Raw genomic sequence first — 12,018 nt, forward strand, 5'->3', positions numbered from 1 at the left:
CTTATGAATTTGCACATGGTTTATCTTAAAGCATATTAAAAACATCATATAGACATATAAACAACATTAAAAGATTGATTTTCACCACAGGGGGACTTTAACAAATTTCGATCCATTTAAATGCTGCCTTGTAAAAGTGAACCGAACCAAGAAGATATTGCAACATTGAAACAGTTTAATCCTTGTTTTGGAAAAAAGCTAACAATCAACAGGTCTAAAAAAAACCTAAGTGTTGGTCAGAGAGTGTATTTTATCTAAACACTTCTGGTGTTGCACATTTCTGATTCTACAGTTTTATGTCCTGCTGAGGCGAGATTAAATTTACACACAAGCTGGGACAAGCTGCATTTAAACTGGGAAAATGCAGACGGTAGGCCACATGCGGATCTCCTCCAATCAGATTGTCCGGCCCGCTCTCTGCTGGAGGTTGACTCCCCACACCATAACTCATCACTTTCTGAATACATTCAGAGAGATTGACATGACTGAGAAGCGCTTGTCTATGCGCACGGTCTCCATTACAATTGTGCTGTTTGTTCTTTTCTTATGTTTCTCATTTCACTCTTTAACTGAGTGTGATGAGACAGAGCAGGTATGGTGTCCCAAAGGGCCCAAAAATATCAGGCAGTGCTCCCTGATGGGTGAGGCAGCTGTTATTCACAGTTTATGAATTTTAATAAAGTTCATCTTGAGCGTCTCTGCTGTTTTCCTATTTCCTGCTGAAATGGCTTCAAACCACCAGGGATCTCCATGCTGTATTTATAGACATTTTAGCATCAGGGGAATCTATCACAGAAAAGAGGTGTGTGTGTGTGTGTGCGCACAGTAATGTTAAATGGGAGTTATGTTGATCTGACCCCATGTGGCTAACTACTGTGATATGTACTTTCTTAGTCAGATGTGTTCAGTAGTCATTTCTGATCGCTCTAATCATTTCACAACTTTCCAGGGAAAAATAAATAAAAATACAAAAAATAATGGTGACATAGTTTTGTAGAATAACCGTGATTTGACAACTAAATTAATTTATGGACATGTAGCTATAACATTTCAATATCTAAAATCTTAAAGACCCCAATTAAATTGTTTGACAAATACACATTTTTATTTTATTATTACAATGGTTTCCTATTGAAAGACATTACGATATCTTGTTAAAGTAAAAAAAAAAAAAAAGATTTTGAGAAAAAAACTCTGAAAATAAAGTCATTAAATAAAAAGCGTAAAGATGTAGTATTGTGTGAAAAAAAATGTGGACAACAAATTATCACAATATAGGAATATGATTTAGTTCAATTATACTTTAGGACAGGATTTACCAACAGAGAAATGCTTTGTCTTTTGGCACATTAGCACCCAGTTATCATGAGTGACCGGACCCTGCGGATGTTGTAGGAAATTAAATTTATTCGTTCAGAAAGAACCAAACAGAGATTCAGGAAATTGCCTTTTTTGTGCAATCTGAAATGGCAACCAGGGGTCAACTTCACTTTACTTTGTTACTTTCCTTGTGATGTCGTTCTCATAATATTATAACTTTAATCTTAATATTTTATCATTTTATTCTCAGAATTTTGACTTTAGCAAAATATTGCTAATGTACACTGTCTTTTGAACTTTTTATTAATTAAAGAGTCATTTAAAAGTATGGTAATTTCCACAATTATTAAGAAGAACAACTGTTTACAATATTGATAATAAGAAGAAATATTTCTTGAGCATCTAATCAGCAAATTTGAATGATTTGTGAAGGATCATGTGACACTGAAGACTGGAGTAATGATGCTGAAAATTCAGCTTTGCATCAGGAATGAATTACATTTGGAAATATATTCAAATAGAAAACAGTTGTTAAATTGTAACAATATTTCACAATATTTGTGTTTTTATTGTATTTTTGATCATAAAACAGCAGCCTTGGTGAGCATAAAATACTTCTATCTTATCATCCCCAAATTTGTAAAGGGTACTGTAAAAACACTTTTAGTTTTGCACTTACTTTATATGGAAGATTTTAGCTTTGTAATCTTTGAGAGCAAGAGAGATGTGAAGATCCTGCAGACTTGGGGTTTGTGTGAGTCTGGGAATGTGTTTGCTTGTGTATTTGCATGTCTGAGTGTGTGTATGTGTGTTAGCTTTGTCATAGTGTGAGATGGAAAATGGCTGGCACAGTGGGCAGAAGAGCGGTGGCAGTGACGGTTATCACAAGCACACAGACCAGCGTTTAAGGGTCGTGCCAGTGTGTGTATACAGTATGTGTGCTCCCCATGGGCCGCACTGAAATGCCATCAGCCCAAGTGCCCAGGGTGAGTGTGTGTGCTGCCACTTACTCTCCTCCAAGAGGGCATCAGACTGACAACACTGACATGCCAACCATCTACACATACAGAGAGAGAGAACATCAACACAACAGGGTTGACTTGGGATATTTGTCACTTGGTGAGTGACATAAATGCTTTTTTATATAGAGTTTTTTTGCACTTTATTGCACCTTTTTGTGGCCTCTGGAAATTTGAAAGTAAACAGTTTTTGGAGAACTTTTTTTTTTTTGCAGATCCATTTTTTTCATTTGATTTTGTGTTGCATTTATGAACTTAAGGTTTTCGACATTGGACTTTGGGAAATTCATGTGGCGCAATACCATTCTCCTTAATATTTTTAGGGGTCAAACAGCAATCAAACAGACTGAGAAGTACCATGTTTTTTTTGGTCAATGGTTATGTAACACCAGGGTTTGAAAATAACTTTTTCACTCACCGGCCAATTTGGCTACTAATTTTTTTTTTTTTTTTACGTTACTGGCAATTCAGAACTTATACTACACTGTAAAAAGTGAACAGTTGGATCAACTTAAAAAATTACTTCAATTGGTAACACCTAAAGAATTTAAGTTTTCTCAACTTAAATTATCAACGTGATAATTTAAGTTGAGAAAACTTAAATTCTTTAGGTGTTACCAATTGAAGTAATTTTTTTAAGTTGATCCAACTGTTCACTTTTTACAGTGTAGCCAAAATGAAAAATAAATAAATAAATAAACCAGATTAACTATGCCATAGCTATATTATTTATAATAAAATTTGGATTTCTCATTCATTTCTTATTCAAACAATATCCTGCAATCCAGCCATCTCCTCCCTTCCTCTTCATCTTCATCCTCATCCTTTTCACCAAAAATGTATTTTATGTGGACAGATCAATACAGTACAAAGAACATAAAACACCACGTGGAGCAAAACAAACCTGTGGTCCCAGGATAAGCCAGGGTCTGCTAAAAATGGTAGGATGTTGGAAAATAACAATGTCTTTTCTTTTGAACAAATGCTCAGATATCCTCAGAGCTCTCATCTTCAGAGTCCTCTGTATCAGCTTGCCACTTGGTATTAAAACTTCTAATTGGTTTCCTTCGTTGCTTGACGGGTCTTTCCTTTTTTCCCTGAGGTTAGTTACCCTAGGCAAGTATCGCCACATTATTGTGTTTTTTTTAATCTTCGTCATTGCTTCAATGCAATTGAACAAGCGTTAAATTATAGATTATAAAGAATTATAAATTATAAAGAAAATTATATTTATATTACATTTGTTATTTACCTTTAATAATATTTGTATTCATTTGTTGCCACAATTTAAATATCTGAAGCTTTTTTGTCCCTTTCAAAGGCAGTTTTGGTCAAATGTCTAATGCCACCACTGTGCCATGGTACCACCACAGTACTTTTTTTGTGAGAAAGTGTTACTCGGAAAGAGAGAATAAATGTATCAGAAAAGAAGCCAAATAATGAGAAAGTAATTAGCTCCTAGAATAAAGTGTGTGTGTGTGTGTGTGTGTGTGTGTGTGTGTGTGTGTGTGTGTGTGTGTGTGTGTGTGTGTGTGTGTGTGTGTGTGTGTGCGTGCGTGCGTGCAGATGCTATATTTGGCACTGTGAAGATAGTGACTTAAATCTTAACACTAATTGCTCACATCGCTAGTTCCTCACAGCAAAGATCAGCAGCGCTCCAGCGGTAATTATATCTTTAACTCAAACAGTTCACATTTAGAAGCGCTTTGCAAAAGCACTCTCAGTGAGACCGGTGTTTCTCGCTAAACTCTTACTTACTATGGTTTTGCTGATGAACAGTTAATTTGTTACCAAATGTTGCATGCTACTCCCTGTAGAAGTGCTAGACATCTTAGTTTTCTCTACAGCGTGAAACTGCTTATTGGTTTTCTTTTGTTTAACTTAGCAGGAGTTGTCTGGAAATTACAGAACAAACACACACACACACACACACACACACATTTTGTTGAACTTCTGTGATTATGCACTAAAGACAAAAGCTGCATGTGTTCATCAGTCAACAAAGGGGAGAAAATGTTTGACAGAAAATGCTACTTTCCCGTTGTTTCATTCTGATTATGTAAACAAGACTGATGTCAAAAATGTATAATTTGTGCAGGGAAATGTTCAGCGAACGCACTGAAGCGACGCACCATCCTGAGACATTCAAACTTTTCCGACATATTTCTGAATTCTACATCATACAGGTTAACCTGTCATACATTTCAAGAGTAACCAACATTAAAGACTAGCTTTAATGACTGAACATCTTGTATTGTGGTGAGGCAGGTGTCTCCACTTGACAACTAAAAGAACATCTTATGTGAGAGCTTTAGAAGGCCTGAAAAGCTCTCACTTGATTGATTGCGATGATCTAAGGCTCTGCAATATTTGTCTTTGTTAGTCGCTCCATTCCAAATCTTCTGAGAGGTCATGAAGGAGATTGAAGATGCTGCATGCACTTCTTCAGTATGTAATGGATTACATTTACATTTAATAATTTAGCAGATGCATTCATCCAAAGCAGTTTACAAATGAGATGAGTTGCTAGTTGGTTTGATTGGATGAAAGTATGGTTGAGGATGATTCATAAAGGTTTCAATATTCAAATTTAAGTTTTGTACAATGTTATTTTTGTATTATTTATGTGCTATTCTAGTATTGATTAATATTGTGAATTAGGATCTTTTTATATTTTCCATCATTTTAATTTTTGAATTTTAGTTTATCTGCATTTGTCGTTTTTAGGGGATAAGCTCCAAAGGTTCGTAGGCAACTATTGAATGCATTGGTGTCACAACTGATGTGGTAGTTCTTAGGAGGAAGACTAAATGCTAACTTTTTTTAATAAACACATAGATAATACATGAAGGAAGGCAGCGAGAACAATCACACAAACTACTCGCATATGAACTGAATGAAACAGGGGGTATAAATGCACAGGGAACTTAATGACAGACAGCTGAACGTAATTAGTAACCAAGGAGACTAACTAGCAGGAGATCAAGACTGAACTGAAGCACATGAAACCAACAGAAATGAAATGAACACGACACAAAATAATGCTGACAATTGGCCTTTAACTTAGGCCACATTTACACATAGCCGGGTATTTAGAGAAACAAATATTTCCCCCCCTCCGTTTTCAATAATAACATCGTGCTCACAACATCGTTTTCAAAAAAGTTGTCATTTACATCAACCCGCATAAATACGCCATCATAACTATGCCAAACAAATGGGCGGTAGTGTAGGGAGAAGGATAAAGCCATGCAAGCCAATCAGAATCCTCAGAATCGACAACAACGAATAACACGAGCGAATTCCTAGGGCGCTCACATGACGTTAAGTGGCGCATAATGTGACGTTTGAGAACCTAAAACACTGTTTCTCCCAGTTGACACGGCAACACATAACCAGCGTTATCAGAAATCTCGGGGTTTTCGTGTAAATGAGAGGCCAAACCACAGGGAAATATGTGCGTCTTCCCTTCGTGTAAATGGGGCCTTATTTTATTTCAGATAGTTGCCCAGATATAGTTTCTATTATTCTTTCTTCTAATATTTAAATTGTATTTTATTTCAGTTAGGTTTTTTAATTATATTTAAAAGTTAATAATATTTATTTATTTTAATAATAACAAGTATTTATTTATTTATCTTATTATATTGTATGGTTTTTATATTTTCTATTTATTTAGTACAAGTACAAGGCTTGTGTACACCTGTAACTTAGAAATATATAAGTTTCAAAATTTTCTAAAAAAGTTTTCAAGTTCATGAAGAATTATCAATGCATAAAAATCCTTAACAATTCCTCTGGGATAACCAGATCATTTATGGTATTCCAAAAATGTTTCGTTTCGTTTCGTTGCATGTACGGCTTTTCTGTTCCTCCATATTGTGAATGTGACGCGTGTGCTGTATGTGTGTGTGTTTATTGGCCATCGTGTCCCCTCTCTTGGCTGCTCATAAAGAGATTGCTTTATGCAGAGAAGCACAATGGAGGAGTCTGCTTTGATCTTCTCCCCATTCCTTCACTCCACTCTTTCATCGCCAGGAGCCCCCTTTCTTGTCTCTCTCTCGCTTTCTGTCTCTTTAGCCTCCAGTCTGTTCTGCCGACTTTGCCCAATGGGAACTCGCGCTGAAATGCCAAACAGCAGAAGGGGTTATTTCCTGTAGTGATATGAAGACGCTAGGTGCCCTGGGCTTCGAGTGCGGTCTAAAGAGGAGAAGAGGGGCTTTCCACCATGTGCCGAGTCCCGGAGGAAACAAAGAGATCACAGTCACGCAAATGAACGGCAGGCCAAATTTACACCTTTTCCCTCCGTGTCGAAGCAGCTGTGATGGATCACGCTGATTCGAGCTTGTGCATGTGGCACATTTGTGGGAAGTTTTACAATGGCTGCGAGCGGCTTCATTAGTGGTCCACGCACATCCAAAGACTGCCTGTCAATTCACTATTAATGCGGCATCTGTGCAAGACTAGCGGTCGCTGAAGGGTGGGAGCAGTGAGCCCTGCAGGGAAGCTCTGACGGCCAGACACTGTTAGCCAGACGCTAACAGAGCAGCTAACTGTGGAGCGGGGCATGTGTGCCAAGTTTGGAGGCAATTAGGCTGCATGTCAAAACGGAATCTAGCTTTTGATTACCAAATGTGTCTGTGAGCTGTTTGTGTATTAAGAGGACATAATGGAGTCTCGCTACTTTACTCGTTAACTTCTTGCCTTAGACATAATAGATGTATTGATAGCGAAGATTACACGACTATGCAATGCTAACATTAAATCACCTGTGAAGGGGTACATGTAAGGTAATTTGAGGTTACACAGAGGCCAGCCATCCCATTCTATGTATACACATCTCACAATGTTTGCTGCCAGTCCGTTCTTTTCACCTCCCACACCTCCATTAGCTCCTTTTAGAGGTGGAGTCATCTAGTTTTTTGACAGGACCTTGTGCTTGTGCTCAAAATATACCTTCCTCAAGCCCACATTAATTCCCTGGTGTCTCACAGAACTGTTTTAGACTAATTAGGGTCTCCGCCAATCCTCAGCAATTCCCTTCTCCGTGTTTTTTTTTTTTTTTTTTTTTTTTTTGCCTCAAAAGTTTCCTCAGCAAACTCATCTGTTCACATTCAGTTAAAAGTTGCAGCACTCACATAGTCATAATACTTGTGCTTTAGCACAAACTTTCTTTATCAGATTCAAGGTTGTTACTTTCCCTTGTGAAAAGAGAGCTGTGACTTTCCCTTGTGAATGAACTGTGCTTAATTGTACTGAACTTGTAGTGTACCTTCAGATCTTAATGTTTATAATATAATATTATTGAAATAAAAGGCCACTTAAGTGTGAGACACTTTAATGGCTATTTTTAGTCACTAAAGTACACTTTTAAAAAGTGCACTTTTTTAATAATGCCAAATTAAAAGTTTTACTTTAAAGTACATTTTAAATCATTATGTCATTAGGTTTTTTTAATAATCATAATTTGTTAATAATCATTTGTCATGCTTTAAAAAGTACACTTATTTTGAGGTGTTGGCGGTACTTGTTATTTAATATCATATTTAAAGTTATTATATTTTAAATGTACTAAATTACAACGTCATCCTAACAAATGTGTACTTACAAATGCAAATCAACACACTTTAACCATATTTAGAAGTAATTAAGAAATTGCATGTAAAGATGTCCTTAAGTTCTAAGTGGGTCAAAAAAGTGAAACTAATTGCATTTAATATTATATTTAAACAATAATAAATGATCTAATTTTAAATAACAATGCAATGGTACGATGTCCTACCTGTCTGTCAAAATATGTATTTTCATACGTCCGTGCACCCTGCACGCGTCTTTAGCACGTTTCATGCAGTGAGTAATACAGACGTCAGTCACCAAGCACCGCTACCGAAACAGCAGCCGCCTTTTACAGTTCTTCCTGAACCAAAACAACGCGCTAATGCTGCGTATACACCATTACTACTGTAATTTAGAAGAGATGGAAGCCTGTGACATTCGTGACTCGAAATTATTTGTTTCAATGGCAACACTATCAACGCCAAAATGAATCTGCAGCAGTCAGGTGGTACAGGTCAGTGCTCTTAAAGTTGTTGAGGTTCATTATTATTGTAATGTTATGTGCTTTGAGACATGAGGTAGTTTAACGCCGTCTCTTGTGACACTTTGCAAACTCTGCTGTGTGCATTCATGTGTTTTAAAGAAGACGTGGCTTCGGAGACGCTCTGAAGGGAGGGTGGGATCTTATACTTTCAAAGCTAACTTGCTATTGCTAGCCGCTCCGAAAATTTCCTACCCTACCTTTAAGTATTTACATTTATGTATATTCTTTTAAAGTCTATTAGTGTAGCTACTTATTTTTCCCATGGGTAAGTCTGTACTGTCTTTGACGGTCGCAGTGTATCACGACCCGAACCATTCTGCTGTTTGCCATCACGCAAATCCTGTAACTTTGAGTTATCAGGCGAGTGATTAAATGTGTAAATCTCATAAGAACATTGGAAGCGTTGCATCCCATATTGCCCTCTCACACCCGGCATGCATATCCTTCCCAACTCCCTTCTATCAAGCTACGCTAATCAGTGCATCTGTCAGTCAGTCTACTGGGGCAAGCGAACAGAATTAACAAGCCTTAGATGGAGTATTACTGCAGCAATAAGAGCAGCTTCAAAGCTAATGCGCTAAGTCATACCAACGCTAGCAGAGCCGGGCTTAACGTATGCAAAGCACTGGAATCCTAGTCAAGTTTACAAGCTTTGGAAGAATGGGTCTTAATCAAGTCTGAAGGGAATTTAAAGAGAGGGAAAGAGATGAAGACAAAGATATAGAGAGAGAGCCCAACTGTTTATGTATGTGTACACACGTAGCCTCATGTAAGCATAATAGTGTGTTGTATTTCAGCTGTACAGATGGTAGAGGAATGAGGTGATGAGATATTTATGAAGTGTTCTGTCATTTGGGCCTTAACTGCCATGCTGGACTTCATAGCTTCACATTATAACTATATATAACAGACAGATGTATACAGTAAAATTAGCCTCCACAAATACACTTAGGAGTTTTAAAGTTTTTGTCTTGCCTCTTGGTTTACCCCGTGCATTTCTGGGTTTTAAATGGCAGTTTTTAAACTTTAATGTTAGATTAGTAATAGTAAGCCATTTTTTAACACAAGCCCATGACATTCAATTAAAAAAATCCTTTGAGAAAGACTATGAATCACTTTATGGTAGTAATATTTTTCCTGAGGTTCTAACTGAGGCATTTCTTCCAATTTCTCCCAGCACTCCTGTGGAGAATCAAGCTTTACATTCAAGAGCATTAAAATATAATGCGTTTTACCCTATTTAAAGGAATGTTCTGTGTTAAATAATTTAAATACAACAAATATTTGAGTATATTTGAGTATATGCATTTACAATAGGTGTCTATGGGGCATAGGCAATGCAGCAGGATGAATGGATGAATGTGTGAACATGCAGATATGTGATAACCTTGCCGGCGCAAACTCAATTCTTCCATGCCCGTCATGTAAATCTATGTAAACCCTGCTATTTTAGCATGCTATGCTTAAGGATATCAGAAAGGGGGTTATAAGAGCAGTAAAACTATGATTTAGACAACTTTGCAGCTTGCACAGTTTTTTTTACAGAAGAATGAATGTGTGCGTTACCAAAAAACAGCTGCACATGTCTGCTTTTAAATCATCTTTCCCCCATAGACTTTCATAAATGAATGTGCATTAATGGAATGTATTGTCTATGGTAATCGACAGCATGCCACAGATGGTATTGATAGAGCTTAACTTGTTTTGAATGTGGAACATTCTTTCAAGAAGTGTTTTACGGGATTGCATTTGGGCTATTTTACTCTTCTGCTGGTAATTTAGGAACTTTAAAGTGCTACAGAATGTTCAGAAAATACATAAAATATTAAAATGACCAAAACTCAGACAAGCTCAATATTTTCCAAAAATATTTTTGCAGTGTCTACCAAAATGGGTTTTTTTTTTTCAGAAAGCATTTAATGAAATCGCTTCTGAAAGCAAGAATAGCGGTGTCAAAACTTTGAAAGAGTTTTTCATTTTAAACATCAAAACATTCTTTATGCGCTAGGTCAGGTGCAATATAACACTATAACAGCATCACTCGCCTCACAATTGTCCATCAGGGACTATTTGAGATCAAACCTTCTCTCTGGACACCAATTTACTGGGCCATAATTACTCTGTTCACAGCACTAACTGTTCACATCATTTGAGTGTGTGTGTGTGTGTGTGTGTGTGTGTGTGTGTGTGTGTGTGTGTGTGTGTGTGTGTGTGTGTGTGTGTGTGTGTGTGTGTGTGTGTGTGTGTGTGTGTGTGTGTGTGTGTGTGTGTGTGTGTGTGTGTGTGTGTGCGTGTGTCTGTAAAGAGCTTTTTAATTCCTTCCATCAGCCCACATACCCGTAAGGCTGACCTTGGGAATGATTTTTTTTTTTCATAATGTTATTAATGATCATTTGCAACTAATTATATGATATTTAAAAAAACACAAATTACAGTGGGACATCCGCTTTAATAATGGACCATTCACAAAGCAGGAAAACACAAGGTCAGAAGAAGCAAATGATATTCAGAGAGCCGAGAAAAGAGGTTAAATGTATTTCAAAGCTCAGAAATGATAATATGGGTCTTACTGAGATTTGAATTAATAGCTTAATTAACACACAAAAAAAAAGTATATAATCGTCTCATTTGACAATCTGTGTCACCCGCTCAAGTACTTTGTAAGGTCTTACTGAACAGAGCAGCGACAGTATTTCCTCAGAGTTAGGAAAAATTATATATAATTGTGCATATATAAGTGTGTTGGTTGGCACTATGGGTCAACTGATATGAGTTTTTCAATCATAGTTTCCAATTTATAAAAAGCAGATATATGACATATTGTATTATGTATGTTATATAGAGAGAGAGCATACTTTACAATAATGTTCAATTTGTTAACATTAACCTAGATTAATAAATGTTGCCTTATTTTAAAGTGTTACCTTACATATTATATGATTGAACTGATAAAATGCATATCTGTATCTGTATCACACAATACATAGCTGTGTTAGTACCATTGCAAAATGAATGGTTCTTCATATCCAAATAATCACTTTTGCATATACAGTGCTATGCATAAGTTTAGACACCCATGCTAAAGTTGACTAAAAAGAGGAATAAAAAATCATCTTTTGGAAATTGAACTTAATGCCTTAATTAAAAAAATTAGGAAAAATCCAACCTTTAAGGACACCAATTTTCTTTGTGAATGAATAATGTATCGTAAATAAATAAATGTTCTTCCTTAAAATACAGGGTGCATAAGTTTGGACACCCCTATGTTAAATTCCCATAGAGGCATGCAGATTTTTATTTTTAAAGGCCAGTTACTTCATGGTTCCAGGATACTATGCATCCTGATAAAGTTCCCTTGGCCTTTGGAACTAAAATAGCCCCACATCATCACATAGCCTTCACCATACCTAGAGATTGGCATGGTTTTATTTCAGTTAGCCTAATAGCTGGTTTGATTTGCATCTACTCCATGCCAATCTCTAGGTATGGTGAAGGCTATGTGATGATGTGGGGCTATTTTAATTCCAAAGGCCAAGGGAACTTTATCAGGATGCATAGTATCCTGGATCCATGAAGTAA

This window comes from Squalius cephalus (genome assembly GCF_949319135.1).
Source record: "Squalius cephalus genome assembly, chromosome: 2".
Lineage (NCBI taxonomy): Eukaryota > Metazoa > Chordata > Actinopteri > Cypriniformes > Leuciscidae > Squalius > Squalius cephalus.